This window comes from Gadus chalcogrammus, chromosome 15, assembly GCF_026213295.1.
Source record: "Gadus chalcogrammus isolate NIFS_2021 chromosome 15, NIFS_Gcha_1.0, whole genome shotgun sequence".
NCBI lineage: Eukaryota > Metazoa > Chordata > Actinopteri > Gadiformes > Gadidae > Gadus > Gadus chalcogrammus.
In genome coordinates, this window is record NC_079426.1 from 27,923,343 (window position 1) to 27,942,494 (window position 19,152).

The 19,152-nt window shown below is 45.6% G+C and overlaps 1 protein-coding gene across 1 annotated transcript in view; it reads left to right on the plus strand.

The window, feature by feature from the left end:
- The first annotated feature begins 13,120 nt into the window (after positions 1 to 13,120).
- cdh5 (cadherin 5) overlaps positions 13,121 to 19,152 on the plus strand; it is a 43,297-nt gene continuing 37,265 nt past the window's right edge. Inside the window, exon 1 of the mRNA XM_056608797.1 lies at positions 13,121 to 13,373. The gene's annotated coding sequence lies outside the window, so the exon portion shown is untranslated. The remainder of the gene's footprint in view (positions 13,374 to 19,152) is intronic.

Consider the following 19,152-nt stretch of genomic DNA (forward strand, 5'->3'; position numbering starts at 1 on the left):
GATATCCAAAAGGCTAACTTGCACCTGTTGAGGCGGCATGCTCCGGTTGAGCTGCTCTTTAGCATTGCACTAACCGGGGCTTACAGAGCCTGTCTCTTCCCGTCCTATTAACTGTACTTATGGGAGAGAGCCCGATTAAATCCGGATATTTTAATAAATTGGGTGTTATAGGTTTTAAACAAAATGTCAGAGTGGTTTGAATGACAGAAGCTCCGCTAGCTCGATGCTAAAGTGCTAACCGGAGCTAACAGCCTGTCCCCTCCCGTCCTATTAACTGTATTTATGGCTATGCCTTTTTATCTTTTTAATATGACCAAACACAATGGCCAGGGGACCAGCATCCTTTCGTAACTGATAAACAAAATAATCTTTGAGTTCTACATGTTCTAGAAATGTTCATTCATTGACAACTAATGTTTATTTTCTTGTCTTCTGATTCTTTATTACAGTATGGAAGGGGAGATTTGGAGGTACCTGGTCAGGCCTTGGTCAGCCTCCAAATCCCAGATGTGGAGACTGCAGGGATACCTCACAGAGAGGACACTAAAGAGCCATCTCTCATTCATCGAGTTGACTCATTGGTTTGCGAATGACCACAAAGATACTCCCATAGGCAGATTGCTGCATGGCATTCGCCACTTATTCAAATTGTAGAGGTTGAAGCAGTCTTCCTTGTGGTCACTTGCCATAACACTGTCATGTGTTTTATCAAAACACCATCAGTAACATTTTAATTGAGTTGATGTGGACGGCTCTTTTTTTTGTCAGATTTGTTCAGTGTTCAGTGCCTTTTTGTGAGATATGCATTGTTTGAAAGATAAGCCTTTGATTTTGATTAATTTTAATATGCCTTTCATCAACAGTGGTTAGGGGTTTTATAACAACAATTAAAGTGCTTAACTACTGGTGAACGACGTTACAGAACATATATGGTACAAGTTTGTGTTGATTGCTGTCATGATCCGCTCCTGGTTTTCCCATTCACCTGCCTGCCACCCTGATCTCCCCTAATTAAGCCAACCACCTCCACCTGTGATCCCTCTATATAAATCCTCTCTCTCCACTCAGTCTCTGCCAGATCGTCTCTCGTACTCACAAAGCTTTCCCGCAACTCCAGAACTATTCTTCAACGCTGATCCATTAAATTATGACTATCCCTAACTCCCGTTTGAGATATCTACAACGTCATTTTGACTAGTCGTAACTCTAGTTAGAGATATCTACAACGTCATTTCGCCTAGTCAAAACTTAATTTAAGATATATGAAAAGGGACATGTAGATATCTTGAATTGTATGGCAAGCCAAATTGTCATTTATTAACTAAGTTTGACTATCCGGAATTAACATTGTAGATATCAACAACTTCTTTCTGACTAGTCGTAATTACATTTTGAATTTTGATTCAAGATATCTGTAACGTAATTGTGACTAGTCGACAGAACATAGATGGTACATGTTTGTGTTGATTGCTGTCATGATCCGCTCCTGGTTTTCCCATTCACCTGCCTGCCACCATGATCTCCCCTAATTAACCCAACCACCTCCACCTGTGATCCCTCTGTATAAATCCTCTCTCTCCACTCACTCTGCCAGATCGTCTCTCTTACTCACAGAGCTTTCCCGCAACTCCAGAACTATTCTTCAACGCTGATCCTGCCTGCTTCCGACCTCTCGCCTGTCTGACCAACCGCCTGTCATCGAGTCCCTGCCGGCCTGTCTGTTTCCCTGTTTCCTGCTCCTCGTCTACCTGTCTGCCCTCCCGTTGCCGACCCCTCGCCTGTCTGACCACCCGCCTGTTGTCAAGTCCCTGCCGGTCTGTCTGCTTCCCAGTCTCCTGCCCCTCGCCTACCTGTCTGCCCTCCCGTTGCCGACCCCTTGCCTGCTCGCTCTTTGTCTTGTTCCGGTAATCTTGGATTCCGTTTCTGGACAATAAAAGCGTTGAACGTTGAACACTGGTCTCAGTCTGTGCTGTTCTTGGGTCCAACCTCACGTCCCATTCCTGTACGATCTGGCCAGAAATGGACCCAGCACAGATTGAAGACCGGATATCTCGGATGTAGGACACGTTACACCAGCTGGTTGCTGCTACTACGGCCGCCTCAGTAGGAGCCGGTGCTCCTTCCCCTACCATCGGTGAGCCTAATGTGGGAGCACCTGAACGTTATGATGGCAATCCTGTCACCTGTAACGCGTTTCTCTGCAACTGTTCCATCATCTTCTCCCTGCAGCAGCTCACTTTTTCCTCTGAGGAAGCCAGGATGGCTTATACTATTAACCATCTCACTGGGCGAGCGCGCCTTTGGGGCACATCTGAGTGGCAGAGGGGGACCCATGCCTGCCTCTCTTTCCAGACCTTCACCAACGAGCTCAGGAGGGTCTTTTGTACTGGACCTCTGGGGGCCGAAGCTGGGCGAGAGTTGTTGGATCTGGTCCAGGAGAGCCGCTGAGTCACGGACTATGCTATAGACTTCCGCGCCAAGGCCCCCATGTGTGACTGGAACCCAGCCGCTCTCCGTGATGTCTTTATGCGGGGGCTGGCTGGGTACATTAAGGATGAACTCGTAGCGTATGAACTGCCGTCCTCACTGGAGGGTCTAATTGAGCTCGCCACCCGTCTCGACCTGCGCATCCAGGCTCACAGGAGGGAGGGACGCTCAGAGTTCCATCATGTTCTGCCCTGCCACACAATTCCTCTCACTCCAGGCCTCCAGTAACTCCTGCCTCCTCCTTGTTTGCCCCAACCGCCCCTGTATGGGTGGAGGGTCCTGAGCCTATGTAGCTGGGTCGCACCCGCCTCTGCATGTACTGCGGCCAGCCAGGACACTTTGTCAGCCGGTGTCCAGTAAAAGCCAGAGCTCACCAGTGAACGGAGGCATACGGGTGAGCTCCATCGTTGGTCCTGCCTCCCCTAAGAAACCCACCCTCTCCGGTGAGTTCCTGCTGCCTTCTGGCTCCCACTCCATCGCCATCCTCGTCGATTCAGGGGCCGACGAGAGCATTATGGACCAGGCCCTCGCTCTCAGGCTTGGACTCTGCCCAGAGGAACTATCATCACCAATCTCTGCCAGCGCCCTGGATGGACATGTGCTGGGGAGGGTTACATCACAAACCAACCCTGTGCGCATGCTCCTGCCGGGGGGCCAACATCGATTGGACTATCTGTTCCGTCCGGGAGTGGGGAGAGACCTGTCAGTGGACCTGCCTCATGACATCATCGCTGTCGCCTGCTTCTCCTGTCCCTGTCCCAGCCTCAGATATCACCGGAGTTCCAGCAGTTAATCATGACCTGAAAGAGGTGTTCAGCAAAGCTAAGGCTACCTCCCTGCCACCTCACCGCCCTTATGACTGTGCCATAGACCTACTGTCGCGTCAGACTAGGTCTGCAGCGGTTTGTTTAAATCCACAGGGAAAATGCACGGGAAAAATTAAAAACAGAAAAATTAAATAGAAAAAATAGGTGGTGTGTTAGCCGCGGTAAATGAGAGTTTATTAAGATTAAGAGAAGCGCGAGTCAACTAATGAGTGTCAGCTGTCCGCGGTTCTACTGATTTGGTTGTGCTGCATTCAGCTCACAGGTGCTTATTTATCTGGTTGGCGTTTAGTTGGTGAGACACACTGGTGAGAGTAACACGGAAATTAAACTGTGCTTGCTCTCAGTTTGGAAAAAGTGCTGTGCAGGAACGTAACGCTGAAAATTGGAGAGGCTGCCGGTAAGCGCTTGACTCGTTTGGTTGAATTTGTGGCGTATACGGTCGGCATGTTTGGAGCTTGGCGTTTGCACTGATTGTCACCATTGTAGTGTTTTAATGTTGGTTAAAAACGGGACGAAAGCTTAATGGCCTGGGCGCATTGCATCTGAGACTTTGCAGTCTATTAATTGTGGTCCCAGTGAAATAGCTGTAACTCTTTTAACCACGCATCTCCAGTTGCGCACGGGCGCTTCATATTTCATAGTGGGGTTGCTCATGTTCAATCTAATGTATACTCACTTTGCACAGGATTATAACATATTTGCACATTTCATCCATGTATTTGCATTTTGCTCATTTATTGCATTTTGCACATTTTCAAGTGACAACTAACTACTGCTCTGTGTATCTTCATGTCTGTTTATCTTAGGTTTTTTACCTAAGGGCTAACCGTTGCAAACCTTTGGACTTGTGCTCTATATTCTAAATAAAAAGAAAAAAAAGAGGAAAGACCAAAAACGGAAACAACTGTTGTCTGTCCAGTCCTTGAGTGAAACCCAGTGCCTTCAGAACTCCTTCAGTGTAACATCCTTTTCGAGTTGGGGAAAAACACAGTGCTTAAAACCAACCAAACAAAACTGAAAAACTCACCAAAAAACCAAAACAAAACCGTACAACTTGACACCTACTCCCGGGCACTTTGCCTCCCAAGGGACGCTTGTACTCTCTCTCTTCTCCTGAGAGAGGCCATGGAGGAGTACATACAAGGCTCCTTAGTGGCAGGGATCATCCGTCCCTCCTCTTCACCTGCTGGTGCAGGGGTTTTTTTTGTGAAGAAGAAGGACAAGTCTCTGCGGCCCTGTATAGACTTTTGTGGTCTTAATGACATAACGGTTAAGAACCGCTACCCCCTTCCACTCCTTTCCACAGCCTTTGAGCTGCTCCAAGGGGGCAACAGTGTTTTCCAAGCTCGACTTGGAATTCCTTTCATCTGGTCCGCATCCGGGAGGGAGATGAGTGGATGACGGCCTTCAACACACCAACAGGACATTATGAATATCTCATGATGCCCTTTGGTTTGACTAACGCCCCGGCTGTCTTCCAAACTTTGATCAATGACCTGCTACGGGATATGCTGAACAAGTTTGTCTTTGTTTACCTGGATGATATCCTGAATTTTTTTCTCATAACCAGGAGGAGCATGTTACTCAAGTCAGATCTGTCCTCCGCCGCCTCCTGGAGAGTTCCCTGTGTGTCAAGGCAGAGAAATGTGAATTTCATGAACCCTCAGTCTCCTTCCTGGGATACATCATTGCCAAAGACTGCTTGCTGGGGATCCAGCTAAGGTCTCAGCAGTGACCTCCTGGCCAGTCCCGGGGACACGCAAGCAACTGCAGCGCTTCCTGGGGTTTGCCAATATCTACCGGCGTTTCATCAGAGATTTCAGCTCCATTGCCTCTCCTCTCTCGGCTCTCACCTCATCCAAGACATCCTTCCGCTGGACTGACGAAGCGCAAGGCGCCTTCGACACCCTCAAGACTCGCTTCTCCACTGCCCCATTCCTCCAGATCCCCGAACCTGAGCGTCAGTTCATTGTGGAGGTGGACGCATCCGGCGTGGGGGTAGGGGCGGTTCTGTCTCAGCGCTCCCCCATCGACCAGAAGATCCACCCCTGCGCCTTTTTCTCTCGCCGCCTAACTCCCACAGAGAGGAACTATGATGTTGGTAACAGGGAGCTTCTGGCGGTGGAACTGGCATTGGAGGAGTGGCGCCACTGGCTAGAGGGCGCCAAGGTGCCATTCATTGTGTGGACTGATCATCGCAACCTGGAATATATTCGATCTGCCAAGAGACTGAATTCCAGACAGGCCCGCTGGTCACTGTTCTTTGACAGGTTCAACTTTACACTGTCCTATCAACCCGGGTCTCGTAACATAAAACCAGATGCACTTTCCCGGCAGTTTCCTGAGTGTCCTGATGAAACGGTTGAGCTCTCCACCATCATTCCAGCCTCCTGTCTCGATGCCTGTCACTTGGGAGATAGAGTAGAGGGTGCGGGCTGCCACTGAGGACCAGCCTGGTACTAATTCCTCCCCCCCTGACCGTTTGTTTGTTCCGGCCCACCTCCGTTCCGATGTGCTCCAGTTGGGGCATGCTTCCCGGCTCACCTGCCACCCTGGCATTAAGCTGACCCGAGACTTTCTGCAGCAGCGCTTCTGGTGGTCATCACTGGAGGAGGATGTCCGAGGCTATGTCAACACCTGCCCTGTGTGCAACTAGAAGAAGACCTCCCGTCGTCCACCAGCCTGCACCCATTGCACCCATTGCCTGTTCCTCATCGTCCATGGTCTCACATCTCCCTGGACTTTGTAACTGGCCTACCTACATCCAAAGGCCACACTGCCATCCTCACAGTCGTCGACCGTTTTAGCAAGATCCAGGTCCACTTCATTCCCCTTTCCAAGCTTCCCTCTGCCAAAGAGACAGCTGAACTGGTTCTCCAGAACATCTTTGTCTCCATGGACTGCCCACTGACATTGTCTATGACCGGGGGCCCCAGTTCACATCTATGTTCTGGAGGGAGTTTTGCAGCCTAGTTGGGGCCTCGGTCCGTCTGTCTTCTGGATTCCACCCCCAGTCCAATGGGCCGACTGAGATAATGAACCAGGACCTGGAGACTACTCTCCGCTGCTTGATCAACCACAACCCTGCTTCCTGGTCTGAACGACTGATCTGGGTAGAATATGCCGACAACACCCTCACCTGCTCTTCCACTGGACTTTCACCCTTCCAGTGCGCCTATGGGTATCAGCCCCCATTATTTTCCAATCAAGAGCGGGAGGCTTTCTGCCCATCGGCACAAGCCTTCATTCACCGTTGCCGGCGTACCTGGGACCGGGCACGTACCGCTCTCCTCAAGTCGGCCGATCGCTACGCTGCCGCCGCCAACAAGCACCGCATGCCTGCTCCTGCCTACCAGGTTGGCCAGAGGGTCTGGCTCTCCACCCATGACCTGCCCCTAAAGGTGGAGAACCGCAAGCTGGCTCCTAGGTTTGTTGGACCCTTTCCCATCGCTGGCATCATCGACCCAGCGGCGGTACTTCTTCGGCTTCCCCGATCCATGAGGATCCACCCGACGTTCCATGTCTCCAGGATTAAGCCAGTCCAAGAGAGTCCTCTGGTTCCTCACATGGCGCCACTTCCACCTCCTCAGGTCCTTGATGGCGGTCCCATGTACGCTGTCAGGCGCCTTCTTAGCTCTCGCCGCCATGGACGTGGGATGCAGTATCTTGTGGATTGGGAGGGGTAAGGTCCGGAGGAGCGCTCCTGGGTGCCGGCTCGGTTCATTATGGACCCTCTGCTCATTTCTGACTTTCACCGTCTGCATCCTGGCCAGCCTGCCCCATCCTCACTTCCGCCCTCTGCGGGTCAATCTGCTGATGGACCTTCTGATCCTCTGGTTAGGGGTGGCATCGATGTGGCTGCCTCATCCCCTTTATCTTCATCTTCCTCTTCTGCTGCGGAGGACATGGACTCTGCTGCCTCTGAGGAATTGTAGCCCTCCCCCGGTCCCCCTCCACCTTCCCAGCTCGGGCTGGGACGTCTGGGGCCGTCCCTTGGCGGGGGGGGTACTGTCATGATCCGCTCCTGGTTTTCCCATTCACCTGCCTGCCACCCTGATCTCCCCTAATTAACCCAACCACCTCCACCTGTGATCCCTCTATATAAATCCTCTCTCTCCACTCAGTCTCTGCCAGATTGTCTCTCGTACTCACAGAGCTTTCCCGCAACTCCAGAACTATTCTTCAACGCTGATCCTGCCTGCTTCCGACCTCTCGCCTGTCTGACCAACCGCCTGTCGTCAAGTCCCTGCCGGCCTGTCTGTTTCCCTGTTTCTTGCTCCTCGTCTGCCTGTCTGCCCTCCCGTTGCCGACCCCTCGCCTGTCTGACCACCCGCCTGTTGTCAAGTCCCTGACGGTCTGTCTGCTTCCCAGTCTCCTGCCCCTCGCCTACCTGTCTGCCCTCCCGTTGCCGACCCGTTGCCTGCTCGCTCCTTGTCTTGTTCCGGTAATCTTGGATTCCGTTTCTGGACAATAAAACCGTTGAACGTTGAACACTGGTCTCGGTCTGTGCTGTTCTTAGTCCCAACCTCACGTCCCATTACAATTGCATGGAAAAGGGAATAACCAGTTACAACTTATATGGTAAGAGCCTGCTAATACCATGAAAACCAACAAGGCTTCCTTTTACACTACAGTTTCAGCTTACTTAGTGGGTAAATTGTCATGTTTTACTTAGTAACGTCACAACGTACATGGTACAAGGTTGTGTTGACTGCATGGAAAAGGGAATAATTTATTACAAATGATATAGTAAGAACCTGGTAATACCATGGAAACAAACAAGGCTTCCATTTACAGTACAGTTTCAGCTTACTTACTGGGTAAATTGTCATGTTTTACTTGGTAACGTCGCAGAACGTACATGGTACAAGTTTGTGTTGACTGCATGGAAAAGGGAATAATGTCTTACAAATTATATGGTAAGAACCTGGTAATACCATGGAAACAAACCGCTTCGTACCCAGTATTTAAGAAGATGCACCATGACACTATAGAGGAAAACTGTTCCTGCGGAGGTTGTTACCAGATAAGTAATTCCATAGTTGGAAATCGAATAGTCCCTTTCTACATGGGTGTAGCTATGAATAATAGCTAAGAAAAACTAATTTATTGGAAAGTACTATGCTCATTTCTAGATAGTACATCATTAAACTTGGGCTGTTACCAACATAAACCTTGGATAACTACAATTGTAACTTAAATTAATAGGTGTTTCTAAGAATTGGTTGCCATATTTCCTAGGAAGTACACAATATCTGAGATATTACAAACCTAAAACAGTTACAACTACACGGTACTTAGTTGATTTGATGGGTAATAGTGGAGGTTTTACTTAGTACTTCAGCTGTAATTCATCTGTATTTACCTTCTTATTACCAGTGGTAATTACACAGAAATACACTATAATTTACCGGATAATTCCTCTGTATTTACCTTCGATTACCAGTGGTAATTACCCAGTAATACGCTATGATTTAACATGTATGTACCGGGTAAATACCTAGTAATTAGGGGACTTTAAAAGGAAGGGTTACCCTTTCTCTTTTCTCTCCTTATGTCTTTCTCTCTCTTTACCTATTGAGATACAATATGGGTTGCCAGGTGCACTTCCTGATAAGCCCTGAACATGCATGGTGGTGACTGGGATGTACTTCGTAAACAAACAAATCTCAAAATGAACATTTATGCTGAAGGAGTAACTATATGTATGTGTGTGTTTGAGTGTGTGTGTGTGTGTGTGTGTGTGTGTGTGTGTGTGTGTGTGTGTGTGTGTGTGTGTGTGTGTGTGTGTGTGTGTGTGTGTGTGTGTGTGTGTGTGTGTGTGGTCTCTCTCTCTCTCTCTCTCTCTCTCTCTCTCTCTCTCTCTCTCTCTCTCTCTCTCTCTCTCTCTCTCTCTCTCTCTCTCTTTCTCTCTGTCTGTTACCCTGAGGCAGATATGTAATCCCCCCACACACACAAACAAAACACACACACACCCACACACACACACACACACACACACACACACACACACACACACACACACACACACACACACACACACACACACAAAAACACATGAACACATAATGTATCCTGTAACCACTTTATTACACAAAGGATTTTCATAATAATCATAAAACGCTTGCTGTGTACATACACACAAACAAACAAACAGACAAAAACGAATCCAAAACAAGCTCAATCAGACTCAATTGATGCTGGCAGTAACCGTGCTATTTCTGAATATCATCCACCATCCTGAGGGTACCAGACATATGAATTACACACACACACACACACACACACACACACACACACACACACACACACACACACACATTTCATCAAACAGAGTCCAACAATTTTACAGGTAAACTACGCTACAAAGAAAAGCATGTAGTGTTCATTCACACACACACACACACACACACAAACACAAACACACAAGCATGAGGATCCTTCCTTAACACATACACCATACATTAATCACACCCTTTTAAATGAAGTCCCCCAACATTTGAAGTGTAATTATGGAATCCTTGTATTATAAAGGAGTATATTATGAAATCAAATAATATTGCATAAACCACTACATAAACATTATCCTGAAACTTTCTACCTACCTACCTACCTACCTACCTACCTACCGAGAGAGAGAGAGAGAGAGAGAGAGAGAGAGAGAGAGAGAGAGAGAGAGAGAGAGAGAGAGAGAGAGAGAGAGAGAGAGAGAGAGAGAGAGAGAGAAATGAATCCCTGACCTGGTACAGACTCAGTGAACACAGCCTGGCCATGGAGAAGAAACAGACAGACACCGACAGACCTGGCTCCTAAGAGAAGACAGACTGCTCCCACGGCACACAAAACAAATTGGTAACTGAGCTGCACTTCCTAACTTCCTAACTTCCTGCCAGTCATACAAAGACATCAGGAACACACATTTCCCATGGATTCCACAGGCATGCAAGAACCTTGAAAACACTCCAGACGCTAACAAACTACCATCTCTGTTGGGAGATATACAACGATGTGCGATCACAGCAGCCAGATTCACCTGATGACAGAAGGACCTCAAACTCCCTGTAAACAGACTCATCCCTCTGGACTTTAACCACTAGCACACCTTTGTAAATATGAAACTGCACACATCCTCCTCATTATAAATACTTTGTATGCAGTGTATCTTTAATATGTCTGTTTATAAGAGATACTGTACTTTTTATAGTATTCCACATTTTAATAGTATGTAATAGTTTTTTTCTAAAGCTTTTTTGAATTCAATTTTAATGGAGAGAGAGAGAGAGAGGAATAGAGAGAGAGAGAGGAGTAGGGGGAAAGAGAGGGAGAGGAGGAGAGAGGAGGAGAGAGAGAGAAAAAGAGAGAGAGAAAAGAGAGGAGGAGAAGGGAGAGAGAGAGAGCGAGGAAGAGAGAGTTAGAGAGAGTTAGAGAGAGTTAGAGAGAGAGAGAGAGAGAGAGAGAGAGAGAGAGAGAGAGAGAGAGAGAGAGAGAGAGAGGAGAAGGGGGAGAGAGAGAGAGAGAGAGAATGGAGGTCTCAAAGGTCTCAAACAGTCAAACTAAGAACAAAAACAACTTTAACGATAAGTGATTAGACGACGAATGCAAAAACACTAGGAAAACATTGAGAAACCTGTCAAATCAGAAACATAGCGACCCTGACAACAAAAATATCCGTCTCCATTATTATGAGACCTTAAAACAATACAGAAACACGATAAGGAGAAAAAGGGACCAACATGCTATAGAACCAGATAAACCAAATTGAGGAATCCATAGACTCAAACCATTTCTGGGAAAATTGGAACACACCTAACAAACAAAAACGGGAAGAATTAAGCATTCAAAATGGAGATTTATGGGTAAGTCACTTCTCCAATCTCTTTGGCCCCATTGTAAAGAACAAAGAACAAAGACATATACAAGATAAATTACAAAAACTAGAATCAGTTATTAAAGATTATCAGAACCCAATAGACTCTCCAATCACATTAAAAGAACTACAGGACAAAATAAGTTATCTTAAACTAAAAAAGGCATGTGGTGTTGATGGTATTCTAAACGAAATGATTAAATATACAGATCTCAAATTCCAATTGGCAATCCTAAAACTGCTTAACACTGTTCATAGCTCCGGGATCTTCCCCAATATTTGGAACCAAGGACTGATTAGCCCAATCCACAAAAGTGGAGATAAATTTGACACTAATAACTACAGAGGAGTCTGTGTCAACAGCAACCTTGGTAAAATTCTATGCATGATTATATATAGCAGACTCTTTAACTTCCTGATTGAAAATAATGCCATAAGCAAAAACTAGATCGGTTTCTCACCAAATGATCGTACAACAGACCATATATTCACATTAAGCACCCTCATTGAATACTGTAATTTTTGTAATTTTTATAATATCGCACATTTTACTTTATAAAGTACTTTTATTGTATAACATTTGATATATAGAGATATTTTGCATTTAAAGGTTCATACTTATTATTATTATAATATATTCCTTACCTTTTTACTTTTTATTTTATAACGCTGTTTATTTTATTGTTCACCTGCTTTGGCAATGCAAAATAGAAATGTATATTTATCATGGCTATAAAGCTTTTTTCAATTGAATTTAATATAATTGAGAGAGAGAGAGCGAGAGAGGAGAAAGGGGAGAGAGAGGGAGAGAGAGAAAAAGAGAAAGACTTGGGGATAGAAGAGAGGTGGGGAGAGAGGGGGAGAGGAGGTCTCCTTCGTTGCCAGGAGGGCTGTAGTGTTAAAGCACATAGAGCTTTCCTGTCCAATTCTCTAAATGACTGCAGACTCCCCCAAGAGGTGTGGGGGGGGGGGGCTCTTGCCTCATCTCATTAACAAGCTTAGATGAGATCTCTCTGTCAGATACAAACACACACATGGCCGTTCCAACACACACACACAAACACAAACACACACACACACACACAGCCCAACATACGCACTACAGTGACATAGGCATACTGAATTAATTCCCGACATTTATCGACATAAGTAGAAGAGCTTATGCTGACACACCCACACACACACACAAAAACACAGACACAGACGCATCACATGTACATCACAATCCCACACACGTACCCGCATAACACTTAAATCACACGCACACACACACACACACAGATATTCATATTGGTCCTCTGAAATATTGACTAGCTCTATGTGGTGGAATCTGAGGATTATCTCAGATAATCTCTTTAACTCAATCCTAGTCTTGAAAGGATGTATAATGAATTTCTCTCTCTCTCTCGCGCTCTCTCTCTCTCTCTCTTCTCACCTTTTTCTCTGCCTCCCCCAACCACACTCATATTCCTCTCTCTCTCTGCCTCTTTCTCCCTCTGCCCCCTCTCTATCCCCCTCTCTCTCCCTCTCTCTTCCTCTCGCTCTCCCTCTGCCTCTCTCTCTCTCTCTCTCTCTCTCTCTCTCTCTCTCTCTCTCTCTCTCTCTCTCTCTCTCTCGCTCTCTCTCTCTCGCTCTCTCTCTCTCTCTCGCTCTCACTCTCCCTCTCTCTCTCTCTATCTCTCTCTCTCTTTCTCTCTCTCTGCCTCTTTCTCCCTCTGCCCCCTCTCTCTCCCCCTCTCTTCCTCTCGCTCTCCCTCTGCCTCTCCCTCTTTCTCCCTCTCTCTCTCTCTCACTCTCGCTCTCTCTTTCTCTCTCTCCCTCTCTCTATCTATCTCTCTCTCTCTTTCTCTCTCTCTGCCTCTCTCTCCCTCTGCCCCTTACCTCTCAGTCTTCTCCCTCTTCTTTCTTTATCTCTCTTTATCCGCCCCTCCCTTCCCTCTCTCTCTGAGCGTTCCTAAATCCTCGGGTTATTCCGTTTCTCTGTCCAGGACAGGAGCAGCCACCGCCACCAACAAAGAAGACGGAGTATAATAACAGGAAGTGAGTAAGGGGAAGTGAGCAGTGACCTGTGTGGTCACGGCAACCAGAAGACATTCTCCACTTGAAAGCAGCTCAGTGAATATCGGGGTTCTTCCTGAGCGCTTGACCGGGCACTGGGAGAGAAGCACCAGGCAAGAACTCTACAAACACAGGTTCGTTCCACAAACTGTAACTTATGGTCTTATCTACATGGACACACTCTGGCAGGACAGACATGGACACTTCCTTTCAGGGACCATCTTAGGTTTAGTTTCGGCAAAACAAATCAAAAGAAAAGTGGTCACTGGTGGATCCTTAAGCTTAGGTTGATGGGGACCAGCACAGTCAGTCTTTAGCCCAACTAACCCACTGGCTCTCCTATCTGCTATCTGGAACACCTGCTTTGGTGTAGTAAGGCATCAATCAGGTGCCTGTTTGTGTGTCTGTGTGTCTGTTTGTCTGCGTGTCTGTGTGTTTGTATATCTTGTACAATATGCCCTGTATATCTTATACAAATGAGGGACATCGGGTTCGCTGTCTCTTTCCTGTACCTGTCAGAGAGAGCGAGAGAGAGAGAGAGAGAGAGAGAGAGAGAGAGAGAGAGAGAGAGAGAGAGAGAGAGAGAGATTCATCTGTGGAGGCTTGGATGGTCTCACCTAGTCAGGAGGGCAGATCAAAGCAGTACACATTTAAAATACAAACAAACAGCTGAATGACATATTGACTGGTGCTGAAGGATAAAGGCAGGAGAATTTACGAAAGGTTTGGACTCACTTACTCCGACACACAAGAAGACAGAACCGCAGTCCGATCGCCTTTAGGTGAGCTGTCATTCCTATTTCAACCCAGGGCTTCTTGTGTGTGTTTGTTTGTGTGTGTGTGTGTGTGTGTGTGTGTGTGTGTGTGTGTGTGTGTGTGTGTGTGTGTGTGTGTGTGTGTGTGTGTGTGTGTGTGTGTGTGTGTGTGTGTGTGTTTAAGACAAATATGACATCAATGTCATATATATATATTTTCTTTTTGTCATCATATATAGTTTTTATTTGGCAGGCAGACATCTAACTCTTACTGCGATAGTGTAGATATCTTTGTGATGTAGATGACCTGTGGAATGGGGCTGAGGTAATAAGAATCAGGGTGTTTGTACAGCAGGGCGGGCTCTGCTCCCCTGGGTCCCTCCCAGGACCGGGGGATGGGATAGAGTTGCCGCGCTGACGGGGCTCGGTTTAACTAAACCCAGATCTCTAATTCCTGGAGGGAGTGAGTTTGTCAGTGCTGAGCTTGTGTGTGTGTGTGTGTGTGTGTGTGTGTGTGTGTGTGTGTGTGTGTGTGTGTGTGTGTGTGTGTGTGTGTGTGTGTGTGTGTGTGTGTGTGTGTGTGTGTGTGTGTGTGTGTGTGTGTGTGTATCTGTGTCTGTTTGTGAGTGCGAGTGCGTATGTGTGTGTGTGTGTGTGTGCGTGTGTGTTTGTGGGGTGAGTGTGTTTGTGTGTGTGATTGCGTTTGTGTGCGGGGCATATCTGTAAGATGCCATCTGGATGACTTGCCAGGCACACACGCACACACACACACGCACATACACACACACACACACACACACACACGCGCGCGCGCGCGCGCGCGCGCACACACGCACGCACGCACGCACACACACAGAGCTGGAGGAAGAGAATGGTGGACTAGTCTGTGATTACGTGGATCATTCAGATACATGTCAGGCTGCTGGACAAGCTGTCCAGCTGTGGCAGCTAGACCCAACTTCCTGATTACAGCTGACAGAGAGAGCGCCCATGGGTCCATTGTGTGTTTGTGAGGGCGCGTGTGTGCGTGCATGCGTGCGTGCGTGCATGTTTGTGTGTGTCTGTGCGTGTGTGTGTGTGTGTGTGTGTGTTGATCTGTCTACTACAGACTATGACTGACAGATTGTTTCAAAGCTGTTCGGTGATTAAACCTGTTTTAAGCCATTCACACACACACACACACACACACACAATCACGCACTCACACTAACACACACACACAAACACACACACACACACACACACACTAAAGGTGTGATACTGTACATTTAAATGATACCACTAAAATAATGCAAGAAATACCCAGATATAGTAGACTAGTGTAGAGTATTGAGTATAGAAAACAGTAGTGGATACTTGTAGAGTATAATATAGTAGAGTAGAATATAGTTGAGTAAAAGAGAAGAAGTTCAAACTGTATAAAGTCCATGGGCAGCTCCACCTCCACTTTAAAGGTTTAAACCGATCCCCTTGCTCAGTGTCATGCTGTCAGAGTGAGGGGATAACGAAGCCTTTGTTAAGTACAACTAGGTCAGACCTGCCTCATCACAATTCTTTGTAGAGAATGACATGCACTGCTGTGGGTGTGGTGTATCTAAAAAATATGTTTTCAAGGAATGAAGCTTTAAATATGGTCAGAAAGACATGAAGGAACAAACACACAGACAAAACACAAGCTTTACTGAAAGCTTAAAAACCCAGTTTCATACTTTGACATGTTGAATTTGTGTTGCATTTCCTTTGAATGTTATTGATCTCATGGTGGCTTCATTATACGCTAGCCTACGTTGGTATCAATGGCATCAGCTCTGGCAATCTAAAAATAGTGTGATTTATCTAACAAGAAATAATGTGTGTTTTCAAGAAGGGAAGGGACATCAAAGTAGGGCAAAAAAACAACAAGCAATTTGGTTAGCATGTTCAGACTGTTAGTCAGAGAGTCAAAGAGAAGGAGGGTGTGCGCACGGGGGGGGGGGGGGGGTTCTAAAGAAAGTTTAACCAAAGAGAGAGAAAGAGAGAGAGGGAGAGAGAGAGAGAGAGAGAGAGAGAGAGAGAGAGAGAGAGAGAGAGAGAGAGAGAGAGAGAGGAGAGAGAGAGAGAGAGAGAGAGAGAGAGAGAGAGAGAGAGGAGAGAGAGAGAGAGAGGGGGGCTCCCGGAGCTCAATGGCAGGAAGGGTGTGTGCACTTGTCCAACGCTCACTAATCATGACGTCTTCATCAGCAGCAAATATTTCCCAGAAGGTATTGTGTTTACGCTTCCTGCTTCTGATAAACAGGCATGGTTTTTGGTGGCAGGAAGTTTTGATTCAGGAAGTTGATGATTTTCTTTGAAGGGGAATGTCCCCCAATTGTCATGGCAGGAATGACTAGCAATGTAGAGAGTGTGTGTGTGTATGTGTGTGTGTGTGTGTGTGTGTGTGTGTGTGTGTGTGTGTGTGTGTGTGTGTGTGTGTGTGTGTGTGTGTGTGTGTGTGTGTGTGTGTGTGTGTGTGTGTGTGGGGGGGGGGTAAATGTACTTATGTAGGTAGATGTGTGCGGCTCCTGAAGTTTTTTCTCTGCATAACATAAGTCAGCTGTCTAGGACCCCAGGGACCAGTCCAAGTTAAGGGGATCTTACAAGGCAAGCAACTCTTTCCCACCATGTGATTTATTCTAGAAAATGTATTGGTATTCATATTAGGATTTGACCTTTTAGACAATAGATATTCATATTTTACTACCTCACTACCTAACCTTCATGCCCACACATTTACAATGTTCTCTCCTCCTTAATCGGTTGCATTTGGGTTAATGTTTTAGACATTAACTGGTTCAACATTGGACCTTTGTGAGAAAGAAAGAAGGGAGAGAGAAGCTCAGCAACAGAGTGTCTCTGGTAAAGAAAGGTTATGTCTGATAGAGAACTCTTCCTGCGTCTCATCCTGGGTTCATTTTACAATGTGTTGCATTAGATGCAACACATTGTAAAGTGAAAGCGATACAAATATCAGCCCTCATTTTTTATGTGCCCCTGAGGCCAACATGTAATGCAACACACGATTGTAGGGCAGACTTTAATTAAGATACAATATGATGAAACTATTTCCAATAATTATAATAACACTTCATAAAATATGTCTTAATATTATCAGTAGTATCTTACTTCTTACTACTATATAATAGCAGGCAGGGGCGATTCTAGGTTCTGACTTTTGGGGGGGCTGAACCCCAGGAAGCCACAGGGGTCTATGAAGTAAATAAAGTCCTGTCCAAAAAATTGTTATTCCACAACCTTTATATCTATCTTAATTACTATGCTGTTGTATGTCTAAGCCAATAGCTCGCAATGTCAGCTGAAAAATGCAGTTCTGAACCACTAAAGTGATGAAAGGAAAAAATACTGTTTGGATGAAGGAATAATCCATGGATGTAAACTGTACAAACAAATTTGGGGCATATAAAATTTCCTTTGTGTAAGTTTCACTCAAAAATTACCATATTTTCCCTTTTTTATATTTACACAGTTAGTGAAACACATTGGTTAAACATGTAGGCTACTAGATCAATAATATGAGAAACATACCACTTTTTCGGGAGCACTAAATTATGTCACCTAAGTTTCATGGACCAATACAATTTTATAAATTGTATCAACATACATGTTGATTAATGTATGTTTATGCAAAAAAAGTACAACATGTACTAGCCTAATCCTATGATTAACAGACCACTATTTCGGGAGCACTAAACTATGTTGTCTCACTTTCAGGGACTAATACATTTTTATAAATCTTCTGATGCAAAAAAATGTTTTTGTTCTGATGCAAAAAAAAAAGGTGCTAATTTTCAGTAAAAATCAAAAAACTGGCATTATTTTATCGGCTGAGGGCGTTTTCATTGCCAACGTGAGCTAATCAACAAGTAGGCCTAAAACATGTTCTAGAACTATGATTCTCAATAATTTTCTGTCATTCCCCCCTAACTATTTCCAACTTCAGTTTATTAACTCAATTTGTAACATTTAAACAAGTCTGCTAAGTCTGTGTGAATCTCAAAACAGAGAAACAAGAGCAAATGATTCACTGGGGTTTGCATTTAATTTAAAATATTTTTAAACAGTAAACATTGGTCACTTGTCAGCTTCATCAGCTTATTCCCTTTCAAAAAAAATATTTCAAGCATCAATAAAGACACCAAATCCCTCGGTCATGACTCTGTAAGATCAAAATTCTTGTAAAACTTCTGACCCTTGGTATTATGTTTATTTAAAAAAAGTAACTTATTAAAATAAATAAATGCTCGTGCCCCCCCGACACCTTTTATCAGCTGAGGGCGTTTTCATGAGTCTCATAGTATTAGAACATGTGGTACTTGTTGATTAGCTCAGTTGTTATGGCAATGAATACGCCCTCAGTTGATAAAATAATCCCAGCGTTTTTTTTTCAACTGAAAATTAGCACCCATGTCCACTTTTTCTGCTCCTTGCACCTTATCATGCTTATCACGCTACGCAGCATTACAAGCCCCTGCCGACTAAAACATGAAGCAATTCAAGAGGAGGAATAGATAGAATCGCCTTCTGGTCAACTATCATTTAATACATCTAACAAATTATGTCCAGGTTTTAAAATGAATATTATTATTATTATTACCTGGTCATGTTATTACACAGCTGGAAATCATGGATTTTCTGATAAAAACTAGCTAGCCTTTTTGACAGACAAAACAGCAGAAACTATTTTAGGTGCGCTCGTGCTGCATTTTTGGTTTTGTCAAACAGGGGACTCCCACCCACAAATCAGAGGTTAGAGATTCCTGCAGGAAGGTTGCGCTCGATTTCACTACCCCATTTGAGCCTGTTAATTAGTGTATAACATCCATTCTCTCATTGCTTGTGTAAAAAAAAAGAGGTTGAATATGAGATTTGAGGACGAAACGATAGGGTGGGCTAAGGCAAGTTTTGGGTGGGCTCAAGCCCACATACACACAGCATGCACAGACGCACACACTGCACACACGTACACACACACACACACCACACACACATGCACACACGCACGCACACACACGCACATGCAGAAACACACCGCACACACGTGCGTGCGCGGACACAGACGTTGCAAGACAACGGCAAGATCGAAATAACAGCTACTCCGTCGACACGCTCCCCAGCTGAGACT